Below are 18,083 nucleotides of genomic sequence, written 5' to 3' on the forward strand. Positions count from 1 at the left end.
GCAATAAAACGCAAGTCATTTAAACTAAACAAAAGAAGGAGGGAGAGGTATCACTAAACAGATCAAAAGACTGTAGGTGGTAACATGTGGACATTCTGTTCATTGGTGTGACTACCCTCTCATTCGTTGCCCATGGTGGTCCAGTCCATGTGAAATCAACATTCCCATAGCCTTGTCCTGCTCTATTGCCATCAGCTACACTCCTTGAGATGGTCCATTACAGCTCAACTGTTTGGGGTTGAAATGAAGTATTTTTCATCTGTCTGAACTGAATCTCAACTGTAAACTTTTGTACCACTAGGTAAGTCTAACAAAATGAATGCTTAGATTCTTCTCCCTGACATATCTTGTTACTTTTTACCATGTTGCATAGGTAATAATGAAGCTGATTCTGTTTTCTATTCAATTGTAAATCTCTGAAGTGAATACAGTGAAAAGAATGGGATCCACTACCATTCCCTGCGGTACTGTACTTGTCTTAATTTTTCCCGATACTGCCCCCCCCCCACACACACACACAGACACAAGCGCATCACAATGCTTTAATTCCTACCATTTACCTATGCAGCAATCCAGTCACTTGGTCTAGGCTCTACCCGCATCTCTCCCAGTTTTTCTATCAGACTCCTGTATGGGACTAAGTCAGATGACATGAAGAACTACAAGTGAAACACATCTGCAAGTGCCAGGCTGCCCTGTAGGCCAGTCATAAACCTGGGTCAGCTATAAATGACAGCTTTTTCTAGCCAGGACCCTGTGTGGTTTGTTGACATATAAGTTACTATAATTTAGGAATCAATCAGCCTTTCCATCAGCATTCTTTCTATGATTTTCTCCACCACTGTTGTAAGGCTGAAGTTCATCAGCAGCCACTGATCTATATGAATGGATGACAGGAGATACATTAGCTGAGAGACCCCCTCCCCAAGTCAGCAATGATCTTGCTACTGTCTGCTTCAACATTTCACATGTATTGAAATGGAAAGAATGTATGGAGAAGGATTCAATTGATGATAAAATGCATGTCATAAAATGGTGGTAATGATGATGATGATGATTTACTTAATTCTAAACAGCAAAAGGGTGATAGCCTAAGAAGCAGGATTACCAGATGGGTAAAAGAAACTTTAATCTCATTTACTACATTTTGCTAATGGAACATCCATTGCTGGGCAGAATTCATTTACAGAGTAGACACATGGACAGAAATCCTCAATTAGGACGTAGCAGACAGCATAGCACCATTCTTTATATGAGTGATACTAAAAACACAATCAGCGAACTGCTGTGGCATTGCTGTTATATAATGTAATGATATTATTTGCATGAATATATAATATAACGTAGTTTTACAGCTGACTCATTTATTTTCTTTTATTTAACAATAAGTATCATATTGTTTTTGTTGAAAAGCTGCAAGCACATTTAAAATAAATTGATTATAATGTCAGGGTATAACCTTACTAACTAAAAGTCTACCACATTTGGCTAGTAAGGTTAAACAGTATAATATGAATAGGCTAGTCCCTTATTTGCACATTATAAATTCATAGCCACTAATCAGGGGCTAGAGCTATTTGTAAGAAAATTTAACAATATCAGTGTCAATTTGAGTGAGGGTCTAGACCAGCAGGTTTCACATTTCTTATATAACATTTTTATTATGCAACAGTTATACTGAACAGTCTGCACTGTTAAAACATTATATTACAGCTATAGGAAGGAACACTGAAAGCTGATATCAAGCACAGTTCAGTAGATGTTTGTCTTCTGAATTACTTAATTGTCTAACTAAAGAGACAAAGAACTTATTAAAGGAGGATTTCAAGTCTTCATTAAATAAATCTGATTTTGTCCCTCAACCTCCAGAAGGGGTATTGCCTTCTGTGATTCTATAACCAAACAAAGATGCTCAATATCCAAATAATTATCATTCTATATCAACAATAATATTTGACTATAAGTTATATATATGGTTTCATTGGTATTTGAATGTCATAAGTTCATTAATTATTTAGTGTGCCCTAATCAGTAAATGTCTTGTAAATAAGTAACAATGTGCTTATATTGGGAAAATTCTGTACAATTATTAATAGTGTCAGCATTAATAATCTACCCTTTTTTCCCCAAACATCTTTATTAAATTTAAACATATGACAAAGGCAATCTTATGTTTATATAAATGAAAAACATACAAAATGATATCACTTTAAATGCAAACGTTTTACATCACAGACACCATTGAAACAGCTGTAGTTATAAACATTATACATCACTTATAAATCATCCAGTCATTGTCAGTTAAGCATTATATGGTGCATTCAAATCTTGCCTCTTAAACCTCGTTCCTGCTCTGCATATATTGTTCCCACAATTCCCATTTTTCCTATGTAGTTTGCTCATTCCCTTTTCTAAAAATCCCAATTCCAGTTGTTTTATCTCTATTACTATATTCACTACTTCAAGTAAAGTTGGTCTAGACTTTGATTTCCATTTTCTAGCAATTGCTTATTTGGCAGCCACCATAATTAGACATAGCAAGGCTTTACTATGTCTAGGCAATCCTAATTTTATAGTATAACTATAAATCATCTCCCCAGTCAGTCCAACCTGCTCACCCAGCATCACGACAGAGCGGTCTGCAGGGAACCCCAAAAGTCCAGAAGCTCATTACACTCCCAAAAAATATGTTCCCAGCTATCTCTTTCTTGTCCATCACATCTCCAACATTTGCTATCTACCTGAAGAAAAATTCTTTGGAGTCAACTTAGGTATAAAAATACCTATGTAAACTCTTCCAGGCAAAGATCCTAAATCTTCTAGACTTTGTTGCATATTTGGGAGATATACATATATCCCCCCCATTGTCTCTTTGTGAATTGCTTATCCAATCTCTCTCTTCCCAATCCCTTCTAAGCTCCTCTGATTGATTTTTGTAATTATCATGCAATATTTTATATGCTTTACTAGTTATTCCTTTTTAAATGTCAGCTTTGTTTACATACTGAAAATGTTATTGATATACATGCTAGGCTTTTTCCTTTCTCTGCAGTTAAAAATAAATTTCCCGTAAGGAAATCTTTAAGCTCGTGGAAAGAGATTTTGCATATTTCCATTATGCATTCTTTTAAAAATACACTTCTGGTTGATAAACGGTGGAGAATTATTAGAGATATTGATATTAAAGCAAGCATAATCCCAATTATTTACAGATTATTAAGAAATTTCCTGTATCCATCCATCCATATACAACCCCCTTTTCCCATTGTTACACAAGGTGTCAGGGTCTCACTTCACCAGTGACAATCATCTAGAGGGAAGGTTTATACTGCCCGGTGGCTAGGCCTGCTGGAGTAGTTCATCCACTCCACACACTTGCATGCACACTCACACCTATGGCCAATTTACAATGTCCTATCCACCTACTGTACTGCATGTCTTTGGAATGTTGGAGGAAACCAGAGCACCCAGAAGAAATCCATGCAAACACAGGGAGGATATGCAGACTCCACACAGATGACACGAGAACTGAGAATCAAACTGGAGAACCTCTCACTGTGAAGTAATAAAGCTATTCACTTTGCTGCACCTCGCATATATTGTATCCAACTCTTTTTGGAAAAATCCTATGCAATTATTGGAAGAGGATTGAAAAGATAATTTTAAAGATCTGATTTAATAGGAGCACCTACTTTATGTACTTATTCTAGGAATCTGAATTTTTTTACATGGAAAACTATACTTAGCCTTTACACTGGTAAAACTGTATAAGATTTATCCTAGTACCTTGTACAGGTATTGGGGATGTGATACAAATATAAAAGGTAAATGGTTATATATAATGACAATGTTTTAAAAGTTGATTAACTGATGTAATATAAGTGAATTACTCTTCTTTTTATCATAGCAATATAATTATTTTATATTCAAAGAAGGTTTAACAGCCTCCTTTTCCAAACTGCATACCAAAGTTGTGTGCTATTATTCTTTCTAAGTATACTTGTTATTACTAGGATATGTGTTATAAAACAATGGAGAAATGTTGAACCACTTGCTATTTGTTTTTGAATTAATGTTGCTTAAATATTGCCAGTATAATGTGAGGTTGTAAACTAAATCTATGCTTGTATAAAAAGAAGTTATGTCTTACCATATCATTCCATCTGTGTTGTTGATCTTCGTTCATTCGTTACTGATGGGTTATCAGTTCCGTCCTCGGAACCAACCTAGCCAATATCAAGCTCACATCAGCCAACAACTCTCCAGCCAAGGTCCTACCCAGAATGCTCTGCTCCCTTTTACCTCAGATCGCATTTGCAAGTTGATAGATAAAAGTCAAGGCTACCTCTGGTCATATAAGACCTACAATAAAGGAGTACATGAGATCAACCAAGAACCTCCGGATGAGGGATCGAGGGTGGGAAGTAATGAATGAATGAAGATCAAAAACACAGATGGAACATTATGGTAAGACATAACTTCTTTATCTGATGCTGTTAATCTTCGTTCATTCCTTACTGATGGGACAGAGTCCCCAGCTACCTGTATCCCTGGGTGGCCCTCATGGAAGGACATTCCTGAGCACCATGGAGCCAAAGGAAGCTCAACCTCAGGAAGCCAAGTCCAATTTGTAATGAAGAATAAAGGTATGCATTTTGGCCCAAGTTGCAGCTAAGCAAATATCACTGAGGGAAGCCTTAGCATGGGAAGCTGGTGAAGTTGTCATAGATCTTGTAGAGTGAGCTTTGACTCTATGAGGCAAGGTGAGACTGTTTTTGTTGTAGATAAAGGTAATACAATTTCTCAACCATGAAGCCAATGTAATGTTTGATACAGGATGACCCCGTCTAGGTCCAGAAAAAGCTAGAAACAGTTGGTCTGATTTACGGGTAGATTTTGTTCTGTCCAGATAAAATCGTATTTGCCTATGGAGTGCAGGCAATACTCTCCCTTGTTAGAATGGTTAGGAAAGAACACTGGAAGGTCAACAGATTGGTTGATAGACTGCTCTGACACCACTTTTGGTAAAAAGGTAGAATTAGTTCTCAGTGATACCCTATCCTTATGGAAGATAAGATAGGGAGGTTTGATGCATAAGGCCTAAAGTTCTGACAAGCGTCTGGCCGATGTGATTGCAATAAAAAAAAAAGTGTTCCAAGAGAGATATTTTACATCACGTGAAGATGCAGGTTCAAAGGGGGGGGGGGGCTGTTAGAGCTTGCAGAACCAATGCCAAATCCCAAGGTTATATCGGTTCTCTAAAGGGAAGATTTAGGTCAGGAGTGTCCAACCCGCGGGCCGCGGGCCGCATGCGGCCCTCAGAGCTCTTCCATGCGGCCCGCAACCCTTAAATTGAAATTTAATTGAAATTTAAGTTTTTTTCCGTGTGTTTACACGTCCGCGTACTTCAGCTGTTCTGCGCATGCGCCAACTTACTTTTTTCACGTTTTTTTCATGCCAGCGTCTTTCCGCTGGTATGCGCATGCGCCAAAACACCGTTCGGTCGTTTTTTATATTTGCGGTAAAGCTGAAGGAAGGAGCGAGATCGTGGCGAAGAGAGAGAGGATTTATTTTATTTCACAGACTACACTACAACATCTCCAGCAGTAAAAGGTAAGCTAAGTAATTTTCTTCTTGGTTAAAGGATGCAGTTTCACTTTCTACTCTGCAATTTGAGTTTATGCAATGCAGACAGCCAGAGGTAATGAGTCTGCCAGAATCAGTTTGTCACATTTATAGATGGAAATGTGCTACACTGAAAATTTTTGTTTGGCGATACCAGTAATTCATTGAGTTGCTGTACTTTACAAAATACAAATCACATTTTTTTTAGTGTCATGTGTACAAAGCCATACTATGCTATTCTGTTTAACAAAGTGTAGCTTGTGCAGGGATTTATACAAGATGTACTTTACTGTACAACTTTTGTCATGATGACTGTAGTTTGCATACATTTAAGCATATTTATGATTCAAAAGAGCAGAATAAACATTATGTAGGAGCTGAAGGCGCATCCTAATTAACAGAGGTACGAGAGCCTATCTGCTTGAAAAAGATTCTCTTCTGTTTCATATGTATACAGTGTCTTTTGCTGTTGCCACCCTTAACCGTGTGTTTAGTAGGCTATATTAGTCTACCATTGTAAAGTTTCAGGAGCACTGACGAAGTTTGTCACATGATACTCCAGGGAAGTTTATATGGAAGTGTTTTGGGTTCATCTTTAAACTGTCCCTGAAACCTTTTGTATATATCTCAAAGCACAGCATCACATGATACCCACAGACTGTTATCCCGGGCCCATAAGGAAGGTAATTAACTTTGTCTGCCTTTATACTAGTTTTACAGGGTAGCCATTTTGTCTGAGACTTGCCTGTCACAACTCTTTCCATATCTGTTCTCACCCACCATTCCTGTTAGTGTCACAAGGCTTAGGTTCTGTTCTTTTCATTACACTTTGTACAATGGCTTTCTTGTTACTACACAAACATGACTAGATTAGAATGTTAGACATCTGCATTTGCTTCCTTGGTATATTAAACAGCTGGGAAGCTTGCTTTCTATCAAGCCATATCAAGCATCCTTGTTTGGAAACCAAATACTTTTACATTACAAGTGCTTTAATTTCTACTTTAGATGTAAATGTCTTATATATGTGTTTGTTAGTAAGCAATGCAGTTTCTTATTAGTTAAGTGTGCACCTTGCATGTATTATAGCAGCCTTAGCTGAATTTGTGGTTTGTCAAACTTACCTGTTTTTGTTTATTGGATGTGTGCCTGCTATGTCACAGTCCCAGTGATGCTGGCAGAGTTGTAATGCTGTGCATTGCTTGAGTTCTGCTCCTCTTGTAACAATATTTAGCTGTGCAAGTTGTGATGAATACATTTCATATGTTTTTAAACCTTATTATCTCACTTGCCACTCGTGTGTTGTTAGTGGGGCTTTACCATTAATGTCTACTGTGCACACATTCTTTCAGAATCAGCTTGTGTAATCTTTGGTTCAGTGATATTTTTTATGATTTGACAGCAAATTTTATGTACCTATGTTATGTGCATATAGCATAGTATGTTTATTGGGGGTTGCCATAATGGGTAAGGTATTTAACTTGACACATGGTGCAGGGATTGATTGTCATCCATGATGGAAACTGTTTAGGGCGGCTTAAAATGGCCCATAAGGGCAGCTAGTCTAGTTAGATTTAACTGTTTTTTTTAATAATTAGAATGAGATATTGAATTTGAGGGCAAATATTATGCATTTATTAATTTATTCATTGTTCAAATTCGCCTACAATACAGCCAGTGGGTTGACTTTGTATTAGTCCGCATATACCTGCGGTCGTTTGCTCATCAGGTTACGACGCGTCGTTAGAGACCTTTTTTTTTTTTTTTTTTTGGTCCTCACTTGCCGTTTGCCCTCAGACCATTTCTGTTGACTCAATGCGGCCCTTGCAACTGAAAAGGTTGGACACCCCTGATTTAGGTGGATAACCTCTTTCAAGAAAGTCTTGCAGAGTCTGTGTGACATAACTGAAGAATCTTGAAAACCAATTTGGAATTTGAGATGGCAGCTAAATGCAGACAAATAGTAGCGGCAGACACCCCAGAGTAGAAAAGATGTGATAAGTAATCCAGTACCACCAAAACTGTGGCTGACAAGGGGTCTAATTGTTTATGTGTTGTCCATAGAGAGAGCCTTTTCCATTTGTTAAGATAGATTAGTCTGGTGGATGATTTATGAGATGCAATAAGAATATTGCGCACAGGGGATGAGAGGTTTTCATGCCTGGCAATCATTGGAAGTGGAGAAACCAAGCTGTCAGTTTCAGGGTTGTTAGATTGGGGTGAATCAGACCCTGTGGATGGGAGATCAACACTGGGGATGGATAGAGGATCCACAGTTGATCTAGCAGGTGAGGCCAGAGGAAGGGAAACCAGACTTGTCGAGGACAATATAAAGCAATGAGGATCACTTTGCTCTTCAACTGTCATGCTTTCTTCAGAAATTGGGAGATGAGGGGAAGAGGAGGATAAGAATAAAGTAGACCCGAGGGCCAAGCATGGACTAGAGCATCCCTCAGTGACTGTCCTCGAGGGGGGATTAGGGCAAAATAGTTGCTACACTTGTAGTTGGTTGGGGAGGCAAACAGGTCGCAGCAAGGCTAGCCCCAGTGGTTGAAGATTTCTGCCGCTATCAAAGGATTGAGGGACTATTCCTGAGGTTGTAGAATGCACCTGCTCAATTTGTCCACTATCACGTTGGAGCTCCCAGGAATGTGCATTGCAATTAGAAAGCGGTTGTAAGCTATCGCCCATTGCCATATTCTCAAGGCCTCTCGGCGTAACGGGTAAGATCTGCATGTTGCTGTACCAGACCACTGACATGTCTGATTGGATCGCAGTAGTCCCTGATGGAAGGATGGAATGAAATGCTTGCAATGCTAGAAGCACCACCTCAGTTCCAGGACATTGATATGCAAAAGGGCCTCTGTCTCCAACCAGGTGCCTTGGGACGAGTTTCCCTGACATAGCCCCTCCCACCCCATCAGGGAGGTGTCCATGGTCACTGTGGCTATCGGTTGATGGGGGTGGAAGGGGCGAGACCATTGTTGCAGATTTCGAGATTTCCACCAGAGTGAATCTTGATTGCATCTCTGAGTTACACTTATCTGAAAGGTCAAAGGATGTTGTAGAGGGTACCACTGAGTGAGAAGTAGCCACTGAAGGAGTCTCGTGGAATCTGGCTAGAGGAAGAATGGTAATCGAGGCTGCCATTGACCTCAAAAGCTGCAGTACAGATCTAGTGGGAGATTTATGGTGACAGAGCAGCAGTTGAACTTGTTGCCTTATTCTCTGAAGCCGGTGTTCCGGCAGGGATGCTGTGCAATTTCTTGTGTCCAACAGTACCCCTATAAATTCCAAAGACTGAGTTGGGGTTGTGTTGGATTTCTCCCATTTTATAATGATTCCCAGGCTTTGAGCTGTTAAAAGAGTATAGTGCATGGCTTCTTCCAGTAGACGCTTGATGGGGGCAGTGAGGAGCCAGTCATCTAGCTATGGAAATGTCTGGAATCCTTGAAGTCGCAAGTGAGCGATAACCACTGCCATGCATTTTGTGAACACTCTGAGGGCTGTAGAGAGACTGAAGGGAAGGGCAGAACTCGAAATTGGTAGTGACAGGCTCCTATGCAGAAGCGGAGGTATCTTCTTGAGTGTTTGTCCAATTTTATGTCGTAATACATATCCTGTCTATCTACAGAGCACATCCAATCATCTTCTTCCAGAAGAGGAAGGATAGACTGAACCGTGACCATCTGGAATTTCTCTGATTTTACAAATTTGTTTAGTGTACTGAGATCCAGAATTGGTCTCCAGTCCCCTGTCTTTTTTGGCATTCAAAAGAGCCTTGAGTAAAAAACGGATCCTATCTGGTCTGGGGGGACCGTCTGGATGACTCTTTTTTTTGTAGCAGCTTTTGGATTTTGTGTGCTGCTGCCTCCCTTTGACTGGGTGGAACATCGGATAATACTCTGTATGAGATTGGACAAAGATAGAAGGGGATGCGATAGCCTCTGGATATTATCCATTGTACCCAAGAGTCTGTGGTTATATTTTGCCAGGCAGTGGGGTACAAAGAAAAATGCCCCCCAACAGCTTCCAGAGGTGAGCAGTCAGGCAACGCTTCAGGAGAACTGATAGTGTTGGCCAGAGAAGGAATCTCTGGAATCCCGATGTCGCAGACCTTCTCTGCCCTGAAAGGGGCATCTTCCTTTGGAGTTTCTGCCTCTAGGGGAGAACTCAGCACGTGTGTCTCAGAAAGAGCCCTGTAATTTCCTGTGCCACATCTTCCCGCTCCTCTGATTTCTGGAGTAGAATTGCTGAGGAGTGGAGTGTCTGACACCAACAGTAGGCAGGGTCTTGCCATCTTGTTCTCTCCTTGCCAGCATATCTATCACTTTAGGGTCAAACAAAGAAGCAGCCTCTGTGGGGACGCTCATGAAGAAAGCCTTAAAGAAGTCCACAAAGTCGCAGAGGCACATCCAGGCATGTTGTCTGGCAACTATACCCACACCTGCCACTCTAGCTGCCCCTTCCGTTGTGTGAGAAATAAGACGCATGGAAGAGTTGGAAATGGACTCTAGGGTGGCTATCTGAGAAGCCACATTATCATGGACCTCATCAGAAACAGCCCCTGCCAAGGTTTCAGAGAGCTGGTTGATAAGATCCCTCTGAAGCCTGGTAAAATATGCCAAATAGTTCAAAGACCTTACGGAGAAGGTCGATGAAGCAAACACATGTTTTCCTAATCTGTCAATCGCTCGGGACTCCTTGATGGGTGGATCGACAGTTTGGCTCTCTTCTGCCAAATCCTTCTTAGTTGCAGCCGCCACCACCATAGCATCTACTGGAAGACCTCGTGACCAATGTGAGTGCTCAGCTGGGGCTGATAATATTTTATCCGGTCTCCTAGGTATCACTTCCAGGATGTCAGGAGCCTTCCATGTGTGCTGGACGATGAGCTGGACGAGCTCATCAGCAGGTGGGGTGACCCAGGAGGTAGGGGGCCAGGCACAAAAAGCCTGCAGGAATACGGATTCCTCAGGGGAAGAATTAGAGGACTTCCAGTCACCCCTCTATCTAAGGATCTTGAGGATGTCACCAAAGGACATCTCATCAGAGGGTGACTGTTGGGACACTTCCCCATCATCAAAATCTGTATCTTCAGTCAGTGACTCCTCAGTGGAGTCCATGTGCTTCCTCTTGCATGATGCTTTGCGGGGTACTTCCTCAGTGGGAGGTTCTGGGGAAGACTGCAAAGATGGGGTCTCCTGAGGAGGAGAAACCTGAGGCTCTTGTTCCCAGTGTCCAATGGCTGAGGCTTGTGACAGTTGCGGCACAGAGGGGGGAGAGGACTCCAACATGTGGGATTTGCCAGTGGAGGTAAGCACCCTCTCCATGGCCTGAAAGGTTGGCCAGCCCAGGGATGGATGGGAGCCCGGAACCAAGCACAACAACCTCGTAACCGGGGTCACACCCCACCCCAACAAGCCTACCCTTAAGCCAGGAGTCTCAAGAGGACCATGAACTATGAGAGAGAGAGAGAGAGAGAGAGAGAGAGAGGATCCCTGCAGGGTGCCAAAGAAAAAAATTGGTATGGAGCCAGGAATGCCCTCCCCCATGGCACAGCCACTGGCCTGAGAAGATCCCGATGCCCAGTGCACTGAGGGCCACAAGGACGACTCTGGTTACAAAGTGAGATCCACTATTGGAGTTGGAGGAAGGGAAGCTGCTGTCAGAGTAACAGGCTTCGAAACTTGAGTAGAAGTCGAAGGAGGAGTGTACATTGGGGTTTGAAGAGATATACATTCACCTGAATGAGGGAACGTGGACTTCGACAGTTAAAGAGACCTCTGGCCACAAGCAACTGGTCAACAAGCTGCAACACATCTTGTTCAGAAAGACTCTTGGTTGACCTCATGGAGAAAGCTAATAGCAATTCTGGCCTTTCTAGAAAAGGACTATATTGACTGCCAGCAAATGGATCCAGTGAAGGAGAATATTTGGTCCTTGCTAATTCAATAGGTGCAGAGCCCGGAACTGAGGATGTCTGCACCAAAGAAAACAGAATGGAAGTAGTCTGCGCCGATGACATCAGCGCCATAGTAGTTGAAGGTGTCTGCACCATGAAGGCAAAAAGTCTTCCCCGAAGGGTATGGTGCCATGGTGGAAAGTGTCTACACCATTAATAAGAACGGTGCCGAGAAGGACTGCACTGAAGCACATGTCAGTGCCGAAAATGTCTACACCGTGGAGTACAAAAGAGTCATATTCAGAGTCGAAGGTAATTGTACCAATGGTGCCGAAGGGGACTGAACCTGTATGAACAGTGCCGGTAAGGGTTGAACAGAACTGTGGGAACCGTAGTTGTCTGTACTGGGAACTCCAGTGCCAGTATTGCTAAGGAAGACATGGCTGGAGCCAGAATCATTTGGGGTGGTGTCGAGCCTGGAGCTGACAGGGTCGCAGGTGACAGCACCGAAGTAGTAATCAATTTCACCTTCTTATGAGTCGACTCCCTATGATCTCCAGGGGGAGAAGAGGGGGCGACTTTGATGAAGAGGAGGAAGAATGCCTCTTATGGAGTTTAACAGGAGGGGGGAACCCTTTGACCCAGAAACAGATGCAGAGAAAGGAGATTTGAGAAGACCTTTCAAAATTAACTTATTCTTCTTCTCATTGAGAGTCCTGGTAGAGAAATTTTTACAAATCCCACACAGGGAATCCACAGTAAGGTGGGAGACATTCAGACAGTAGAAACATAAGTCATGGCCATTGGAAAGTGGTAACTTATGGCTGCAATCCTTACACTGCTCGAAACCAATGCTACTTTTCTTATCTGACATGATGTGGAGAAGAAGAACTGTACCAAAAGGAAGAAGAAAGGCTACCCAAAAAGGGTAAGAAGAGAAAGGAAGGATTACCAACAATGGTAATGAAGAATTACAACAAGGTAAGAAAAGAGGGTAATAAAGGGAAAAGACTAAAGGGAGAGAGTCTAAAGTATACGATAGGGTAGGAAAATATTAGTATAAACTATTGAGAATATTTAAAGTAAGAACAATGTATAAAACTTTCAAAAAATTAGACAGCTGAGAAAGTGGCTTGACACGGCTGTACAGCAACGCAGTAAATGAGATCTGAGGTAACAGAGAGCAGAGCATTCTGGGTAGGACCTTGGCTCGAGTGTTTTTGGCTGATGCGAGCTTGATATTGGCTGGCTCTCATCAGTAAGGAATGAATGAAAATTAACATCATCAGATAATACAATTTTTGGTTAAAATTTCAAAGTTCATTAAACTTTTTTGTATACTCAAATCAGCATTTTGTTGGAAATTTGATAAGTCTGTTCTTGTAAAGCTGATTTATAATAGTACTGATATTTTGTAAATTATACTCAGTTGTGGTTACACATCTCTCTTTTTTGTCATGTGTTACTCTTTCCTAACCCTCCTTTTCTCTGAATCAAAAATTAAGTCTTAAAAAATTAAAATTTTTAAAAAACTGGTTAGCACTCAGATGCTTGGCAAGAATGAATAAGAAACTATTTTAAATTACAGTGAAAGGAGTATATGCTTGATAAGAGGGAAGGGGAAATTATTGCTAAGTACTCAGAAATCTAAAAGGATGACTAGAGAGAGTTAAAGGAAACAGAGTAACAATGATCTTAACACTAAATAGTTTTAACAGTTCATCTCTACTTCAATACAGAAACACCATTAGCCAATTCTACATTTTATGTCAGCACAGGGGAAAGCTAATGTTTGGTGAGGATTAAGACAACCACTTGATGGCTGGAGAAGGGATCAGATGATGATCCTTGCCTGACTAAGTTTTGTGTTGCATGGATCCCCTCTGTAAATGTCTGCAAGCTACCGGCAGCCATCTGGTTTTACCTCATGAGTGATTAATTTAGCACAGCACTCAAATCAAACCAATACTTTCCAGAAAGTTTCACAGTTGATTAGGGCAGAGAGGCATTTTGTAGTTCTATAAAGCCTTATTTGTTTCCCATATGATTTTTGGAGCTGCCTAGCAACAACGGCCATATTTCATGCCCCGAGAGATAATCTGAATCCATTAATGGATTTTGTAAAGGCTTTTTAAATGATGCAAAAAGACGGCTAGTGAATATTTTCCTTGGATAAAAAGTACATAACTACCTCAGTAATATAAGGTATGTCTCCATTCCTGTCTAAGGTAATAATGCTGACATTCCAAAATGAATGTATTCATCACTACAAATTTAGAGAAAAAAATCCTTAGAGGTTCAGTATCATTTCCTTACCTCTAACCTTAAACACTGAAGTTGTCATGCCATCTTGTCTTGTACCTTTACTGTCCTAAGCTGGGCTGATATTAATCAAATACTGTACTGTCTGTGTATTCAAAAAGCAATGTTTTCCAAGCACCTGCTCTTGATCTCCAGTTATCCAATGTCTGCATCTTTTTTTGCAGATTGTTGATGTGATCTCCAGGTTACACTATATATATATATATATATATATATATATATATATATATATATATAGAAGCTTACAGCCTGCTCAAGCCCCTGAGTGTGACCCTTTACAATTCATTACTGAGGGGCAGACCCTGGATACAGTGGATCACTTTCCCCTGCCTTTGGCAGCCATCTCTGTCTAAGAGCAAGCATAGACACTGAAAATCTGCATAAAATGTGTACTAGCACTGCTTTTAGAAACTAGCTTCAGCATGGCTCTACTGAGTGTAACCTATTAATAAACAAGCTACAACTCTACATTTCAGTTACCAATACTACCCTTTTTTATGGAAGTGAAACCTGTATGACTTGTTGATATCATTAACAAGACAGGGCAGGTACTACTAACAACCTTCAACATTAAGTGGGAAGACTAACATATACCAGTGTTCTTGCTGGTGCCAAAATTACATGCATAAAGTCACCAATCCTCAGACAGATAGATTCTCAGTTTGTATGGGAGGTGATTTTTTGGGATAATACTAACTCAAAAATAAATTGAGTTGATTGTGAATGTAAGCCAAGGGGGATGGTTGACAGGGCTTTGGCTAAAGTAAGATCTGATACAGCATCAGGGACAGATGGAATAAATGGGTTGCTTCTATCTTCTATTAAGGAAAGTATTAAGGAGATTTTACCATATCTACTGCAGGTAACCCTGAATCTCAGAGTTGCTCCTACTTAATTGAAATGTGCCGTTATTATTCTTATTGATAAGGGTGGAGATACATTTGGTATTGAAAATTACAGGTCTATAATCTTAACCAGTCTTTTTGGCCAGTGCTTTAAGAGAATGTTAATATCAGCAATGAAGACTCTTGGGGTCAGGGTTAAACATACTATGATATACTGAAACACATTTTTTCTGCAGTTAGGTATACTATTACAAATGTCTTTTAGTCTGATGTACTTGAGATTGGATACGGATCTGGTTGTTGATGTGATTTAATTGAATTTTTCAAAGGCCTTTGGCACAGTTCCCCCACAGTCAAATTATAAAAACTTGTGAGGAATGGAGATTTAACTATTACGTTATTAAATGGATAGTAAATTGGTTATATAATAGGACAGCAAGAGTAGCTATTCACTGGTATATTTGTAAGGAAATCATTATATCCATGGGATTTTCAAGGCTCAGTTCTCAGTCCATTTCTCTTCCATATATTTATGTCTTCATGTCCAGGTGTTGATAGGTGTTTGGTTAAGAGGTTTAATGATGATGCTAAGGTTGCTTGAATGCTCACTACAATTAATGACAACATGAAATCAAACATTATGTGGATTTAATTTCCGGATGGACTGAGTTGAATTGTATAACATTTAGTAAGTCCAAATTTAAGGTGCTGTAGTTCCATTATTAAAGAAAGTTTGGACTATGAAGACTAAGGAATCATAAATAATAGTTAATTGTACTTTAAAGGGCAAGTGAATAAAATCTTTAAAAAGATATATTCAGCCATTAGAACTTTATTAACAACAGTTTCTTCTAGAGATAAGCTGTTTATGAACATATTTTTGAATAATTAGATCTCTTATATAATATGGTGAGAGCTTTCGTGTATTTTTCAAAACTGATATTGGTAGAGTGGAAAAGGTCCAGAGGTTCTTCCTTATGAAAACAGATTAAAAATACTTAACATATGTTCCATCTATTATAGTAATTTAAGGGGGATCTAATTTGGATCCATAAATTTATGAAACATCAAGATTTTGTGGGAATTCATTTTTTTAAATCATAACAAATATCGTAGAAATAATTTGCTATTAGTGGATACCAATGTGGTGCGTACAAAATGTGACAGTCATATTTTCTAGTGTAAAGCTGAAAGAAGATGGAATTCCTTCCCTTTGGAGATTAGACATATGGCTAGTACTGAACTGTTCAAAATCAAATTAGATTCATGGTGTGGAAAAAAGGTTTAGTGGTCCCAAGCTGGAGAGAGACCAGTGATGATTGCTGAGGTTTATGGCAGACATTTGAACATTTAAACATAATTTCTCACTCACTAGAATGAGTCTGTGTTTTATATTACACAGTGGTTAATTTTGCTATTTCGAGATTATTTGTTGGCTGAGCTGCTTTCTCTGCAAAACATGCATGCCCCCTGTCTCTAAATAGGTTTAGCTGCTACAGTTTCCTTTCCCATCCCAAAGACACATTATAGATAAACCTCTCAACATCTTACCACAATACAGAGCCAAAAACAATGTGTGTGTATGGGGGAGGGGGCAAAGGTCCAAGTCCTAAAGTCCCAAAGTCAGGGATAGATTTTAAATATTTCTTTTACAAACTTAGAAAGTTGACAGAATAACAGGTTTTGCATTACCATGCATTTTGTGGAGGATCTGGAATCTAAAACTCAAATGTCTGTTATTATTTAGTGACATCAGTCCAAATAATTTGCCAGAAAGCTAAGCATTTTATGAGGAACAGATCAAAATATGAGGAAAAATATGGACAGCTGAGAGCTATGATTACAGTGAACTAACAATCCTTCACGTTGCCTGTAGGTGTCCATGTTGTGTGTTTGAGTGTTTTTTGTGCGTGTGTGTGTGTGTGTGTGTGTGTGTGTGTGTGTGTGTGTGTGTGTGTGTGTGTGAGAGAGATAGAGAGAGAGAGAGAGAGAGAAAGAGACAGCATGTGTGTGTGTGTTTTAAGTCCACATTTATTTATTACTTGCACTCACTGAAGACCAGGATAGGCTTTGTTTTCCCTTTCACCATGCCCTTAAATAGTATGTCATGGATAATCAGAAACTTAATGAATGAAAGGACTGAATTAATGTTCAGATTTCAACTTCTTGATTTTCTAACTGATTCTGTACTTCCAGTTCAGTAACAGCCAGTGCCCGCTGTGTTACACTGGTGAAAGAAATGTAGCAATGACATCCTGAAAGTTAGCTGAAAAAAGGGTGTAAAAACAATGGACTGGTGGCCACTTCCCAGTGCTTTTGTCCAGTGGCATCATAACATTCATCACACAGTAGCTCACTTTGAAAAGAAAGAGCATGCCTTTGTGACTTAATACAGGAAAGGAAACTAATCACAACCAGTGGGTGGCTGTTCAACATATGTATGATTACTTAGGATGAAAAGTTACTTCAGGACATTTTCATAGCATATATTTATGGATAGGCCTGAAAATGATTTTTATGGATCAGAGTTCTACCTTAAATTTAAATGTCTAAAAGGATTAAATAAATAACTAAATATAGTAAATAAATAGACAAATCAACCTGTAGAGATTTTTTTTCACACTAAGGAACTGGTAATGACAACTGCATGGAAATGCCTTAGCAAAAGGGAAAATACTACAAGAAAGAGCAAATAATACAAGAAATAACATGGCATGAAGTGGGTAGAGTGAAAAGACTGTGTATGCAATGAGTAAAAATTATGTGAAACAAGAAAAGAAAGAGGCAAAGGAAGAGGAGACAGCTGGGTGTGTTAAGCAGAGAGGAAAGACTCCTTACACATTGAAAAAATAAGGCACACAAGATAACAATAATTTGGGAACTGTGGTAATGTGGATGAAGAAATAAAATCCTCAAGAGATGACCCCAGAAGAAAGGCAGCTATAGTAGTGAGCAACATTCAAAGCAATTTAGTCAGATATGAAGATACACTACAGTATATATGAGGAATTGGTTGCACACTGTGTTACTGAAAATGTGAGCAGGCAATCATGAATGCTATGGATAAGGAAAAGATACTGATAGAGTTGTTTCTGTATCTGGTCATTATTTAACATACATGTACAAAAGGAGCTAAATACACAGCTGACAAAATTATCTAAAAGGAAATTCAGAAGAAACTAAGGAAACTGGGGAGATAAGGTACATATCCAAGGCAGGCTGCCCCATTTGACGTGAAACGAGGTAACAGTGACACTTTGTAGGTTGTTATAAGTGCACACAGTTTTTGAAACTAAGTATTCTGAACGAGGTGTCTCAATGTATTGCAGATAATACATTTTACAGTTGTACATACTCTGTACAGGTTTATAACGGTACTTTACAGC

The sequence above is a fragment of the Protopterus annectens genome, chromosome 8.part0 (genome assembly GCF_019279795.1).
Source record: "Protopterus annectens isolate FY-2018-M chromosome 8.part0, PAN1.0, whole genome shotgun sequence".
Lineage (NCBI taxonomy): Eukaryota > Metazoa > Chordata > Ceratodontiformes > Protopteridae > Protopterus > Protopterus annectens.